Consider the following 16,037-nt stretch of genomic DNA (forward strand, 5'->3'; position numbering starts at 1 on the left):
ACTTCCTTGTCAACACTTGTTATTTGTTGTATTTTTGATAATAGACATTCTGACAGGTGTGAGGTGATAGCTCACTGTGATTTTGATTTGCATTCCCCTGGTGATTAGTGATGTTGAACATCTTTTCATGTGCTTGTTGGCCATATGCATGCCCTCTTTTGCAAAATGTCTATTCAGGTTTTCTGCCCATTTTTTTAATCTTTTTTTTTTTTTGATTCTGAGTTGTATGAGCTGTTTATATATTTTGGATCTTAACCCCTTATTGGTCATATCATTTGCAAATATTTTCTCCCATTCAGTAAGCTGTCTTTTCATTTTATTGATAGTTGCCTTTGCTATGCAAAAGCTTTCAAGTTTAATTAATTCCCATTTGTTTATTTTTGTTTCTATATCATTTTCTTTAGGAGACAGATCCAAAAAAATATTGCTAAGATTTATGTCAGAGTGCTCTGCCTATATTTTCTTCTAGGAGTTTTATGGTTTCTGGTCTTACATTTAGGTCTTTAACCCATTTTGAATTTAATCCATTTTGAGTCTTACATTTAGGTCTTTAATCCATTTTGAGTTTATTTTGTATATGGTGTTAGAGAATGTTCGAATTTCAATATTTTATATGTAGCTGTCCAGTTTTCCCAGAACCACTTATTGAACAGACTATCTTTTCTCCATTGTATATTCTTGCCTCCTTTGTCATAGATTAACTGACCACAATTATGTGGGTTTATTTCTGGGCAGTCTATTTTTTTTTCCCATTGATATATGTATCTGTTTTGGTGCCAGTACCATACTATTTTGATTATTCTAGTTTTGTAGTGTAGTCTGAAAACAGGGCGCATGACCCCTCCAGCTCTGTTCTTCTTTCTCAATACTTTTTTGGGCTATTTACAGTCTTTCATTGTTTCCATACAAATTTTAAAATTATATGTACTAGTTCTCTATCAAAGAGGAAATTTTAAAAAATACCTGGAGACAAAATGGAAACAAAACTATCCAAAATCTATGAGAGGCAGCAAAATCAGTTCTAAGAGGCAAGTTTATAGTGATACAAGTCTACCTCAAGAAACAACATGTATCTCAAATAAACAACCTATATTTATAACTAAAGGAACTAGAAAAAGAAGAAACAAAACCCAAAGTTACTAGTAAGAAAGAAATCATAAATATCAAAGCAGAAATAAATAAGTTAGAAACTAATAAAATAATAGAAAATACCAATGAAACTAAGAACTGGTTCTTTGAAAAGATAAATTAATAAACAAAACTCATGAAGAAAAAATAAGTGAGAGCCCAAATCAATAAAATCAGAAATGAATAAGAAGTTACAAACAACACTACAGAAATACAAAGAACCATAAGAGATTACTATAAAAAAGTATATGCCAATAAAGTGGACAAAATAGAAGAAATGGATAAATTCCTAGAAATGTACAATCTTCCAAGACTGAATCAGAAAGAAATAGTAAATCTAAACTGATTGATACCAGTAATTAAATCAAGTCAGTAACAAAAAAATTACTTCTAACAACAACAAAAGTCCAGGGCCAGATGATTTCACAGGTGAACCGTACCAAACATTTAAAGAATTAAAACCTATTCTTCCCAAACTCTTCCCAAAAGATTGAAGAAATAGGAATGCTTCCCAACTAATTCTATGATAATAGAATCACCCTGATAGCAAAACCAGAAAAAGACACCACAAAAAAAGAAAAATTACAGGCTAATATCACTAATTAATATAGATGCAAAAATCCCTCAACAAAATATTAATAAATCAAATTCAACAATATATTAAATGGTTACACCCTATCATCAAGTGAGATTAATCCCAGGGATGAAAGATGTTTCATTATCCACAAATCAATAAATGTCATACACCACATTAATCAAGTAAAGAATGAAAAGTGTATGATCATCTCCATAGAAGCAGAAAAAGCTTTTGACAAATAACTCATACAATTCAACAACAAAAAAACAACAATCCCATTAAAAATGGGCATAAAAAGCATTTGACAAATGTCACCATCTATTTATGACAAAAGCTCTCAACAAAATGGATATAGAAGGAACATACCTCAACATAAAAAAGACCATATATGACAAATCCACAGTCAACATCATACTCAATGGTGAAAAGCAGAAAGAATATCTTCTAAGATCAAGAACAAGACAAGGATGCCCCTTCTTTCCACTTTTATTTAAAATATTGGAAGTCCTAGGCACAGCAACCAGACAAGAAAAGGAAATAAGAAAACTCCAAATTGGAAAGGAAGAAATAAAATTGTCACTGTTTGCAGATGACATTTTACTATATATAGAAAATAGAAAATCCTAAAGACACCACCAAAAAACTATTAGAACTAATAAATGAATTCAGTAAAATTGCCAGATACCAACTTAATATACAGAAATCTGTTACATTTCTATATACTAATAATGAAGTTTCAGAGAGAGAAATTAAGGAAAAAAAAAACCATTTACAATTGCATCAAAATGAGTAAAATATGTAAAATAAATCTAACCAAAGAGGTAAAAGACTTGTACTCTGAAAGCTATAAAATATTAATGAAAGAAATTAAAGATGATGCAAACAAATGGAAAGATATACCATGCTCATAGATTGGAAGAATTAATATTTTTAAAATGATCAAACTACCCAAGGCAATCTACAGATTCATTACAATTCTTATCAGAGTACAAATGGCATTTTTCACAGAAATAAAATAAATAGTTCTAAAATTTATATGGAAACACAAAAAACCCTGGGTAGCCAAAGCAATATTGAGAAAGGAAAACAAAGGTGGAGGCAACATGTACTCTTATTTTAAACTATACTACAAAGCTGCTGTAATCAAAACATTATGGTATTGGCACAAAAGCAGAGACATAGATCAATGGAATAGTACAGAGAGTCCAGAACAAACCTATACAGATATGGTAAATTATATGGTCAACCTCTTCAAAAGTAGTGTTGGGAAAACTGGACAGCTACATTAAAAGAATCAAACTGAACTACTTTATCACACAATATACAAAAATGAACTCAAAATAGATTAAAGGCTTCAGTGTTGGACCTGAAACCACAAAACCCTCAGAAGAAAACTTAGCGAGTATACTCTTTGACATCAGTCTTAGCAACATATTTTTGCATATGTCTTCTCAGGCAAAGGAAACAAAGGCAAAAAATAAACAAAATGAGATTACATCAGCCTTAAAAGCTTTTGCACAGCAAAGGAAGCTATCAACAAAACAAAGAGGCAGTCCACTGAATGGAGAAGATATTGGCAAACAATATATCTGATATGGGGATAATATCCAAAATACACAAAGAATTCATACAACTCCACATTAGAAAAACAAGCAACATGATGAAAAATGGACAGAAGATCTGAATAGACATTTTTCCAAAGAATACATACAGATGGCTAACAGGCACATGAAAAGATGCTCAACATCCCATGATTATCAGGGAAATGTAAATCAAAGCCACAATGAGCTATCACTTCACACCTGTCAGAATGGCTATTATCAAAATTACAATAACAAGTGTTGACAAGGATGTGGAGAAATGCGAACCCGTGTGCACTCTTGATAAGAATGTAAATTTGCCCAGTCACCAGAGAAAAGAGTATGGAGGTTTCTCAAAAAATTAAAGTTAGGACTTCCATATGGCCCAGCAATTCCTCTGCTGGGTATATACCCAAAAAGCAAAAACAAAAGCAATAATTTGAAAAGATATGTGCACCCCAATGTTCATGGCAGCATTATTTACAATTGCCAAGATATGGGAGCAACCTAAGTGGCCATCAACAGATGAATGGATAAAGAAGACTATATATAATGGAACACTCTTCAGCCATAAAAAGCAAATGAAATTTTGCCTTTTGCAACAACATAGATGGACTTGGAGGTATTATGCTTAATGAAAAAGTCAGACAGAGAAAGACAGATGCCATATGATCTCACTTATATGTGGAAACTAAAAAACAAAACAAACAAAACAAAACAAAGTGAAATCAGACTCATAAATTCAGAAAACAAAATGGTGGCTACCAGTGGGGAGGGAAGTGGGAGTGGGAGAAAAATAGGTGAAGGGGATTAGAAGGTACAAACCTCCAGTTTAAAATAAATAACCCATGGGAATGTAATACACCACATAAAGGAAACCATCATTAATATTGTAACAACTTTGTATGGAGACAGATGGTTACTGAACTTATTGTGGTAATCATTTTTTCATAACGTATGCAAATATCAAATAATTATGAAACTAACATATTTTAAGTCATGCATATTTCAGTGAAAGAAAAACAGTTTGATGGCCATTAGTATTTTCGAGTTTTGGCTATTACAAATAAAGCTCCTAAGACAACTTAGTGCAGGATTTTTTTTTTTTTGCGGTATGCAGGCCTCTCACTGTTGTGGGCTCTCTCGTTACGGAGCACAGGCTCCAGACGCGCAGGCTCAGCGGCCATGGCTCACGGGCCCAGACGCTCTGCAGCATGTGGGATCTTCCCAGACCGGGGCACGAACCCGAGTCCCCTGCATCGGCAGGCAGACTCTCAACCACTGCGCCACCAGGGAAGCCTGAGTGCACGTTTTTATATGGACATATATTTTCATTTCTCTAGAAAATTATCTAGGAGTCGGATTGTTGGATCACACAAAATGTGTTTAATTTTATGAGAAATTGCCAAGCAGTGAGCTACAATTTTGCCTTCCTGCCACTAGCATATTTGAGTTCAAGTTGTACATACTCACAAACACATTTTTCTGTTTTAATTGTCCATTCAGGTGGGCGTAGAATTATATCTCATGTGGTTGTAATTTATACTTCCCTAATGGCTAATGATAAGTATATTTCAATGCATACTTGCCCTTTATATATCTTCTTTGTAGTAGTGCCTATTCAAATATTTTGCTCATTTTTAAATCAGCCTATCTTCCTAATATTAAACTGTAAGAGTAATTCATATCTGAATACAAGACCTTAATCAGATATACATTTTGCAAATATTTTCTCTGAGTTTGTGGCTTAGCTTTACATTCTTTTAAGTTTTCAGTGTATATATTAGAAAAGAAGAAAAATTGAAAATTAGTGAGGCCAGTATCCATCTCAAGAAATTTATTTAAGAACAACAAAATAAACACAAAAAATGGAAGAAAATAAATGGTAAAAATAAATCATATTAATAAAATAGAAAGTATTTATTGTATTACAAAGTCTTAACACAGCTCAAAGCTGTATTTAAATAGACTAATAAAATTCATATACTTAACTTATTCAGGAGTGATAAAGGAAGCATAAGTATAGTTCCTGTAGACAGGAACAATTAAACAAATATAAGAGAGCATTATGTACAAATTTATGTTAATAAACTTCAAAATGATGTTGAATAAAGAAATTAATTACTTACCAAAGCTTACTTAGGCAGAAATAGAATACCTAAATAGTCTTATAATTATTAAAGAACTTGAATTTATAATTAAAATAATTTCAGAAAGAAAAACAAAGAAAGAAAAATAAAAAGCCTATGGGTCCAGATGACTACATCTTTAAATTCTACTAAACATTTAAAACACAAATAATTCCAATATTATGCCAATTCTTCTATAGACTAAGTGGGGGGCGGGGTTGGCGAGAAGGAATTTTCCACAATATATTTTAGAAAACTCTCCTAAACTTGATACCAAAACTTTATACAAATTGGTAAAGAAGGTAAGTTACAGACCAATATTTCTCATGAATACAAGTGGAAAAAATCATCAGCAAAATGTTAGAAAACTGTATCTAACAATATAAACTGAGCTAAGCATCATTAACAATTTGTGTTAATCTCAGAAATGTAAAGTCAGTTTAACATTTAAAATCAATCAATAATTGCCATTTACAGGTTTAAAGAGAAATATCAGATGATCACACAAATAGAGGAAAACTGATAAACTCAATATCCACTTATTATTATAGCAAATTAAGATTAGAAGAGAACTAATCTGAATCAAACTATTTCTATCTGATAAAGGTCTCTGTAAAAAACTAACAAACCACACCAGTAGAAAAGACCATAATTAATGGTGAAACAAACACATTTTCTATGAGAATGAGATTAAATAAGGATAGTTGTTGCTGTCAACATTTCTATTCAACATTATATGAAAAATCTGAGGCAGTAAAACAAAATATATACATATGCATAACGTTCTATGTTATTTTATGTGATGGTCAGTCAGTTGTGGTCATAAGAGAAAACATAGGAGATACTCAAGAAAACAAAGTTTATTATACTCACAAGTCCTAGAAACAGGAGGCATGGCATTCCAGACAGAGCACATGGAGAAGCACCACCATAAGTCAGGAGGCAGAAGGGTCAGGAAGAAGGGGAGAGCTTAGGCCATACTTTTTAGTTTCTATGGGAAAGGCAAGGCAAGGGAGGGTAAACAGTTTAGGACTGGCTAGTGTGAATACTACATGCAGGCTTTAAACTACAGAGGTAGTCCCTGGTAGCCTGGTAACTGGCCCTGGGATTACTAAATCTTGGGGTGTCTGGGCTAGATTGAGAAGGTTTAGCTCTGGAGTTATTAGTTTGCATGTCAAAGGCATGGTCTTATCTGAGCTTTTTGCCATTCTAAAAATTGGCTAGCCCTGGAAGAGGAAATCTCTCCCCAACCAGAAAATGTCTTAAGATGTCAAAACATCATGATATATAAAAAACATTGGGCTTCCCTGGTGGCGCAGTGGTTGAGAGTCCGCCTGCTGGTGCAGGGGACACGGGTTCGTGCTCCGGTCCGGGAAGATCCCACTTGCCGTGGAGTGGCTGAGCCCGTGAGCCATGGCCGCAGAGCCTGCGTGTCCGGAGCCTGTGCTCAGCAATGGTAGAGGCCACAACAGTGAGAGGTCCACGTACAGCAAAAAAAAAAAAAAAAAAAAAAGATGAATGAAGGGGAGAGATGGGGCAGGAAATGAGGACAGAAGAGGGGAAGGAGGAGGAGGGAATCTGCAATTTTTCAATAAAGTTACTGAAGCTTACAGAATTTTTAGTGCAGAAACTGTAAATTTTTGTGGAAACAATTTGAAGGGCTGAGCTTTGGGCCCGCATTGACATGGGGCCAAACAGCATGTGAATATAGAAGCACAAGGCAGAGCACATTATAAGAAATCAAAAATTCAAAATTTGCAGATATCCTAGAGGAGGGATTTTGTCTGTTCCCCACAATGGAATTAGGAGCCTGAATAAAGATCACCAAGTTGACCAAATGACCAGAAATCACAACTGGGTTTTAGAAAAATAAAAGCAAAATGCTGGTTCTGAGACCACTGTGGGATGGGGTAATTCAAATTCTTCAGGGAGGAAGTGGGCAAGAAAATCCCATTTTATGTGGAAAACACTTAAAAACATTGAGCCAACTTACAAATGTAAGGGTTGAGGGCTTTTCTAATGAACCTAAAAATAAGTCTTCTGCAGTCCTTAGTTTCTTTGTAATAAGCCTTAGGAAGTGACAGAAGGAGGAACACAGGATGCTGAACCCACCATCCCCATTCTGCGGCACTGACTTTCCTTGGAGGTCAGACACAACTCTTAGCTTGGAGCTTCCAGGATTATTGATGGCAGCAGCCAGCAGAATAAAAGTTCCATACGCAGGCAGTAAATATTTGAAAAGACCTTTCAGTTTGGGGAATGGTTTATATTGTTGCTTAAAAATGTAGTTTGAGAGCCATGGGAGCCTACGATTGGGTGAGGCATGTTTTACAAATGATACCCATTTGTCCTGAGCGAGAAACATTCCACCCTGTAAATGTCAGTTTCACAGTGACCAGATATGATGAATGAGTCCTCTGGCTCCTATTAATATGGAGGTTACACATTTAGAAAAAAAATTAGAGACCATTGCAAAATTAATTCTCCTTCTTAGTGTGGCTAAAATAATAGGAAAGGAAATAGGGAGAGCAAGTTTGCAAAAATATGAAACATCAAGTTTCTTTCTGAATGTCTCTCTAAGCCTCCAACTTTATAAAGGAATTCATTTAATCATATTGCAAAAAAAATGAGAGGGCTTGAAATACGATCTCAGATGGAAACTCCAACATAGGGATGTATAGCATAAATTTCTACATGCTCAAGCTTGGGATATTGCAGGCATGATTCCATAGCTCAACCCCTGAAAGGAATAATAATTACTATTTGGCTATTTTTCAAGGTGAGGGTTCCACTAGAGGGAACATCTTATTCGATTTGGGAGCTGAAATTACACAGCTGGTGAGATATTAAATAACAGCACAAAGCTGAAAAGGGAAAGAAGGCAAGCAAGTAGCTGAATTGTAAGTGAGGAGTAAGTAGATAAAAAGTGTGAGGAGGGCTTGAAGGAGAGGGTGGTTGGCTCCTCTGATACTAATTTTGGGCATAATCTGATTATATTTAAATTCACATGATTTTTGGTAATCCATTTATGTGTCTGTTAATGACCAATGATGTCACTTTGCAATTAGCAGGAGTGGTAAATCAATTAATCAACCAACAAATATTTATTAAGAACCTAATATATTCAAAGTCAGTGCCAAGTGTTATAGAAGACACAAGAATAAATTATAGTACTTATCTTGCAATTTACCTGAGAAATTACTCTATACACATAAAATACAGCAATGCAGGACAAAACATGAGACATCACAAATGAATGGTACTATATATGCTATAGAATTTCACACAGAGAAAACAGTCTACTCTTCTAGGTACAGTTGGGAATGGGACAGACAGATATTTGCTGCATATTTGAGCTTTGAGGACAAATTTGTGTTGCCTTCTCAACATATATTAAACAAATATGTATAATATGTACTTTCAATGTTCTAAGAAGGGTACTAGGTATTAATATTAAACATGCAAAACAAGTTGAGTCTCTATTATTCCATTTTTATTATTTCAAAATAAGTAAAGCATTTTCCATTGCTTGATTTGACAGAGTGAGTCAGGAATATCATTCTGCCTTTAGATAAGTATGTGAAAATTCCCTGGAGAAAAATTATTCCTCTGTACCGTGGCAAGTTCCTTGGTGCCCTGGCTTTAAATATAGCCCTTCAATAGACTAAGCAATGGATAATTTGTAGCAAAATACATGTTAAATATTAAAGTGTTTTATTTGAAAATCAGTATATGAATGCTGGGGGTTGCTTTTTAATCTCTAGTGTACTTAAAGAAAAGACTGGCTTATATATGAGTTATTGCAAAAATATTTAGGCAATACCATGTTTTATGAAGGAAGCCCCTGAAGCCTCTGGGTAGGGGTTAGAACAAGGATAGGCACTTTTTCTTGACAAAGGTATTAAGGTATCCATTTTAACCCCCTGACCATCAAATTACTCTCTGTTTGTCATACCGTTTTAAATTTACATGTTACCAGGGCCTTAAATGTCAGGATTCCTGTTATAACTTAGACTCGTGTCTTTAATTAATGCTTCATGTTCCTGTTATGGTTATTTAGAATTCTCTGAAGTCCCTAGAGCCGTAAATTTATTTTACAGGTCTTTGTGGTATGAACTTTAACAAAACAGCTATAAAGGGGTAATAGGCAAGGACAGTATATCACAGAATTGCAGTGGCAAGATGGGAGGAAGGAGGGGAATATTTTGCAAACAGATTAAAAGATTTTGTTTTTGTCGAGGGGTTTGAGACTGGAACAAATTGGACATAAAATTTAGGTAAGAAAGCCTGATCTCCTTTAATGTTTTGAGTAGGTGTAAATTTCCACTTTTCACAAGATAGACAGTTTCATTTAAATCTTGGTAAATTCAAATCTGTTTAATTCAAATGTACTACATTTTACTTGAATGCCTACTGTGTGTCTAGTATTTTCTTGCTGCTATGGGAGTTACACAGAAAGGAAAAGACAAACTCCTGTCTCATTAATCTTCAAAAACTAGTTTTGGAGGCAAGGTTATCATATATGAAGCAATTACAGACCATTACCAGAAAGAACATAAATCTGCCAAAGTGCATAGAATAGTCTGTTCTATGCACAGACTATTATTACTAGTAATTTTGAGTACTACTGCATCTTACAGGTAAAGATCAGTGAGAACTAGAATTATCATGGGATACACCATAAAGTAGGAAATATGAAGTGTTTCTTGTAAAATGGATGGCCATTGGAATGCGGAAACACAGAAGAAGGCCATTCCAGAGGAGGGAATAGTGCAGGGGTATTCATAACAGTGAAAAATCCTGCATTGTATAGTGGATTAGAACGTTTTTAGATTTGGAAAGATGTAGCTGTGAATTACTATTTTATTGTATTATTTGCTTAAGGGAGAGAGGACTAGTTGGACAGAAATGTAGTGTTTGGGATTTGAAGCATGCATGTTTTAGATATTTCAAGAATAGCTTAAATGATTGAAAGAGGAATTAACATATCCATTGAGGGATATTTTAAATATAAGCTGTTTATGTAATTTTGGACAATAGATTGATATGCTGAAGTCTGTTTTTAATTGCATAGCAGTTCTTCGTTAAGCTTCTGATACTACCCATTTCTTAGAAGAATGAGAAAGGGGAAAAGGAGAAGAAAAGGAGGGAATAGGAAACCATATTTACTTTGAACATCAAAACCCTACAATAACATTAAAAAGAAAATAAGAAGCTTTAAATTACATCCTAAGACAGATGCACAGAGCTGTGCTGGTCATTGGTCTTGACTATTGTCTCAATTCAGGAACGTTAAGCACAGTGGTAATGAAGAGGCATGTTAAGACAATGGATGTTCAGCATGTCAATAATTATTTGAGAAATCACCACTTTTATATTCCATAATGAATACCAAATATCTGGTGCATTACAATTGATTCTTGACTGTACATAATCTTGTAGGTGTTATAGTTAAGTTGAATATATTCATTCTATAAAGTTTTGTTAAATGTCATTATCACATAAGTCAGAGCAGGCTAAGTTATGCTCCAGTAACAACTAACCATAAAACCACAGCGCCTTAAAACACCACACATTTACTTCTTCCTCCAAGCTACATGTCCATTTTAGGTCTGAGGGTTCTTTTCAAGTGATCCTCATTCAGGAAGCTGCATAGACAGAATCCATAAAATCTGGGAGGTCTTTGTTTCTGCAGTAGGGAAAGTACACATAGATTTTAATGACTTCTTTCTCAAAGTGGCAAGTCAATTCTAGTCACATGGCCATTCCTGTCTTAAATGTGGTCATGGTGGTGGGAGGAGGGTGCAACACTAACATTGGCAAGGAAGAAGAGAGCTGGAAATAAAGATGAGCTTTAATGAGTCCAACAATGAGTGCTGTGATTTCAGAAGAGAAAGACACACAAAACACCTAACTTAATGGAGCTCAGATATACCCTGGGGGACAGAGATAATAAACATGTGAAAGAATAAATAATATAATATCAGATAGTGGTAAATGACATAAAGAAAAATATAGGGCCATAAGCAACAAAACAGTGGGGGAAGGGAACACCTTTGCTATAGTAGTCAAGAAAAAACTGCATTGTTGAAAAGAGACCTGAAACTAAATGATTAAAAGAGTCAGCTGTGCAAAAGTTCTACCAAAATAGCACTTTTTAGGCATGGAAAACAATGAGGAGGTGTTACCAGATTAAAAATGAGATGACATGAGGCTTTGTAAGCCAAAGAAAAGAGTTTTGCTTTTATTTTATTTGCACAATTGTATCCAGAAATGATATGATCTAATTTACATTTTGAGAGACCACTTTGGCTGTTCTAAGGTGAACTGATGGATACAAGAAAAGAACAAACACAGAGAACACAGTTAGGAGTCCAGCAATAAAAGACAGAATCTAGAACTAGGATTTGGGGGAGCCAGTAAAAGGGGTTGGATTAGAGACAGTACAGGGTTTTGCAAGGTATATTAATCATGAGTGAAAAAAAGGGATCATATTACTCTCAGGCTCTGGATATGAGCTAGTGGCTGGAAGAAGTTCTCATTTACTAAGAAGGACAGAACTGAGGCAGGACCATGTTTAGATATGGGGTGGTGGTAGAGTGGAGGTTTAAGGGTTGTGTTTTTTACATATAAAGCTGGTGATAAATGCTTGACATCCAAGTGGACCTGTGGCATGACAATTGAAGTTGAGAAAAAAATGTTAAAGGCCTTAAAGGCAAATATTAGAATCTGAAATCAATAGTATATTGTTCAAAAGAATCTGAATGAGAATAATCTAAGAATAGAATAGAGACAAAGAGGACAACTTCTGCTTCCAGTAATGATGCATTAGGGGAGAAGAACATCAATCAGGCAGGATAAATAGTATTCAAATAGTAAGATGGTAAATTTAAAATCCAGTGTATCAGTAAGTACTTCAAATGAAAATTAAATGCTCCAACTGAAAAATATTGTCAAACTGGGCAAATTATCTGGTCATCTGTTGTTTAAAAAAAAAGGCACATCTAAAATATAAACATATGGAAAATGGAAAAGTTATACCATGAAAGTGCTAAGAAAAATTTAAAACTAATTTCAGACACTTTTATGTAAAAATAATTATTAAAAATGAAGAAAGCCATTTTCATAATGCTAAAATGTTAAATTCATCAAGATGGTGTAAAAATCCAAATTTGTCGATGTCTAATATACATAAAACAAAATGATACAATGGGAAAGCACCAATTTTCACTCTTGGAGATTTTTTTTTAAACCAACTCTCTTAGTAAATAACAACGAATACAAGAAGCAGAAACTTATCAGTGAGAAAAAAAACATAATTAACACATTAACCTAATTGACATATATGGAAACAGGGCACCTCAAACCTGAGATTTCATTGTATTATCAAGCATATTTTGAGTGCTTAAAATTTTTATATCATCTTGCTGAATTGAATATTTTATAATTTTAGTAATGTTCTTAATCATTCCTCTTTGTCATACTTGTTTCTATTTTCTTTCTTCTGAAGTCTACTTTATCTGATATTATAGCCACTCCAAATATTTTTGATTAGCTTGGTATAACTTTTTACATTCCTTTACTATTTACCTACTTATAGCATAATATTAGAAGTAAGGTTCTTATAAACTGCATTTAGCTGAATAACTTTTTTAATCCATTCCAACAATCTCTGGTTTTTAATTGGTTTGTTTAGACTACTCACATTAAATGAAATTATTGATATTTTAGAATTAAAACTGTCATTTTATTACTTATTTTATGTTTGTCCCCTTGGTTTTTTGTTCCTCTATTTCCCCGTCCCTCTCTTGCTCTGGGTTACTTGAACATTTTTATATTCTGTCTTGTTTTATAGTTTTTGAGTATAGTTTTTTTTTTTCCCACAGGTTGCTCTAGAGATTACAATATACATATGTAGTTTATGAGTTAGGTCCTTTTATCCTCTTTTTTATGTTATAATTGTCTTAAATATTACTTTACTTGAATTGAGAACATCAAACAATTTGATTTATTTGTTTTGCTTTTAACTGTCACACAATACAAAAATCTGAAGAAAAAAGAAAGGTTTATTATTTTCCCCATTTATTTACCATTTCATTGCTCTTTCTTCAGTTTATATGTTCATCTGTTATATATTTTCTGCTTGAATAGATTTCTTTGATCATTCTTTTAGCAGCAGTTATATTAGAGGCAGATTCTCTTAGTTTTCCTTCATCTGAGAATATATTTCACCTTCATTTTTGAAGGATATTTTAGCTTCACATAGAAGTCAAATGGTCATGACTTTTGAGTTGCTAGTTCTTCTTCTCAGGATTTTAAAAATATGGTGTCACTTTCTTCTGTCCTTTATGACTCTTGATGAGCAATCTGCTCTCAGTTGAATTGTTCTCTAAAGTAGTGGTTCAGCTTGGAGTTGTTTTGTCCACATGAGCACATTTGACAATGTCTGCAGCCATTTTTCACTATCAGAACTGAGGGGTGAGGCCAAGTATGTTGATAAACATCCTAAAATACACAGGGCAGCCTCCCTCAAAATGAATTTTCTGGCTCAATATTTCAGTAGTGCTGAGTCTGAGAAACCTTGCCCTATAGGTAATGTTATTTTAATTTCTCTCTAGCTGGTTTCAATATATTTTGTGTTGTTGTCTCTAGTTTTCAGAAAGTTGATTACACTGTGTCAAAACATGGATTTTTTGTTTTTTGAGTTTATCTTGTCTGGTACTCACTCAGCTTCTTCAAACTGTAGATTTATATATTTCACCAAATTTGAAAAGTTTTACTCATTATTTCTTCAAATATTTTTTCAGTACTATATCTGTTCCCATTCTATCTGAGACTCCAATGACATGAATACTAGATCTTTTAAAAATTGCCCCAAAGCTAAGTTTTCTCTGTTGCTTAAGTTGAATAATCTCTATTGCTCTATCTTAAATTTTACTGATTTCTTTCTTCTGTTTGTTTCAAGAGTCTTTGTAATAGCTTGTTAGAGCATTTTTATCTGATAATTTCACTATAAGTGTCACCTCATTGTTATTGCTTATTGATTGTTGTTTTCCCATTTGAGTTGAGATATTCCTGCTTTGTGGTATAACAAGTATGTTATACTTGGACAGTATGCTCAGTATTTTGAGTATTATGTCATGGGACTCTGGTTTGTGTTAAATCTTGTGCTTTAGCAGGTACTCAACTTGTTTAGGCTCAAAATTCACATGCTGGCTCACTTTCATAGTATATGATTCAAATTGAAATTTAATATATATTATAAAATATATATGGCATAGTTATATGTATATGTATAATATATAGTATGTATATATATATATAATATAATATAAAATAGGCAAAATCAAAATGTTTATACAGTGATGATAGTAATCATCTAAAGGAACCAGTAAAATGTTGATTTTAGAGAAACATTCTGAAACAGGTGAGAGGAGATGGAATGTAGAGTACACATAAGCAGTTGTTCTTAGATATAAGAGAGGCATATGTTTCATTACAGAAGAAAAGACAGATTATGAAGGTCTGCATTCAAATATGGGTTGTATTTTCTAGTGAGAAAATGAGTTGCTTCTCAATTGACTATATCTGGTTTCTGAACGCAATATGAGATGAGGTCATCAGATGAGCTAAAGGAGGAAGAAATGGAAAAAAATATGAAATAGTTACCTTGGAATGGGGACAAGTGTGTGTTCTCAAGAAATTTATTAGAATTGTCCTGACTGTATTTAATGTCCATTTGAGATTTGTAGCCATCCTAGAGTCTATTTGGTTAACAAATCTAAGAAATTGTTCAAAAGACCATGAAAACAGAAAATTAATGGTGAATGACTGAAGTTATTAAATATAATGTTAAACACCTGAATAAGGTGAATTTATGAAAATTATCTAATTACTGTTCACTTTGTTTTATGTGGGCCAACAGAGCCTTAAGTAGAGTTTCTGTCTGAATTACCTGTTTTTAGGCTCAAAAAAGATTATGCTAAAGGCATATTAATAATTTATCTATCTGTACCTTCATCAAAGTATTTATTGAATTACTTGTTAAGTTATACATTCAATTTTTTTCTGTGGCTATTTATAAACTTACTCTCAAATACTCTCTTTGCAAATTATAATAGTGCTGTGATTTTCTTCCTGAGCAACTATATTTTTGGCCTATATATTTTTTTAAAAGGGAGGACGTGTATTACAAGTAATTATTTAAAAATAAGGAAATATGAAAATCATAAATGAGTAAATAAGTTCACACATTGTACCACCCGAAGAAATAGCTTTTAAGAAGAAATGGAGTAAATTCATCTTTAGATTTCATTTTATGCAAGAAGCATAATTCTTCACTACTTTTCCCAAATATAAAATCAGTTGGAAATTCTAAAAACGATTCAGGAAAGCAGACTAGCTTGTAGATGTAAGATACTCAAGTCAATTTAGAATCAAACACTCTAATGTTGACTTTATAAAAAATTATGTTCAACTTCAATAAAGAAAATAAAGAGGAGAAAGAATAATTTATGCAAACTGGAAAATACTATACTGGAAGAAATTTGGTTGACTCAAAATCATCCATTTTATAAAAAAATATGGGACTTCACTTTCCCAGCTTTGTCAATCACAATGAAA

This window comes from Monodon monoceros, unplaced genomic scaffold (genome assembly GCF_005190385.1).
Source record: "Monodon monoceros isolate NGI ecotype Baffin Bay Population unplaced genomic scaffold, NGI_Narwhal_1 Super_Scaffold_1, whole genome shotgun sequence".
Lineage (NCBI taxonomy): Eukaryota > Metazoa > Chordata > Mammalia > Artiodactyla > Monodontidae > Monodon > Monodon monoceros.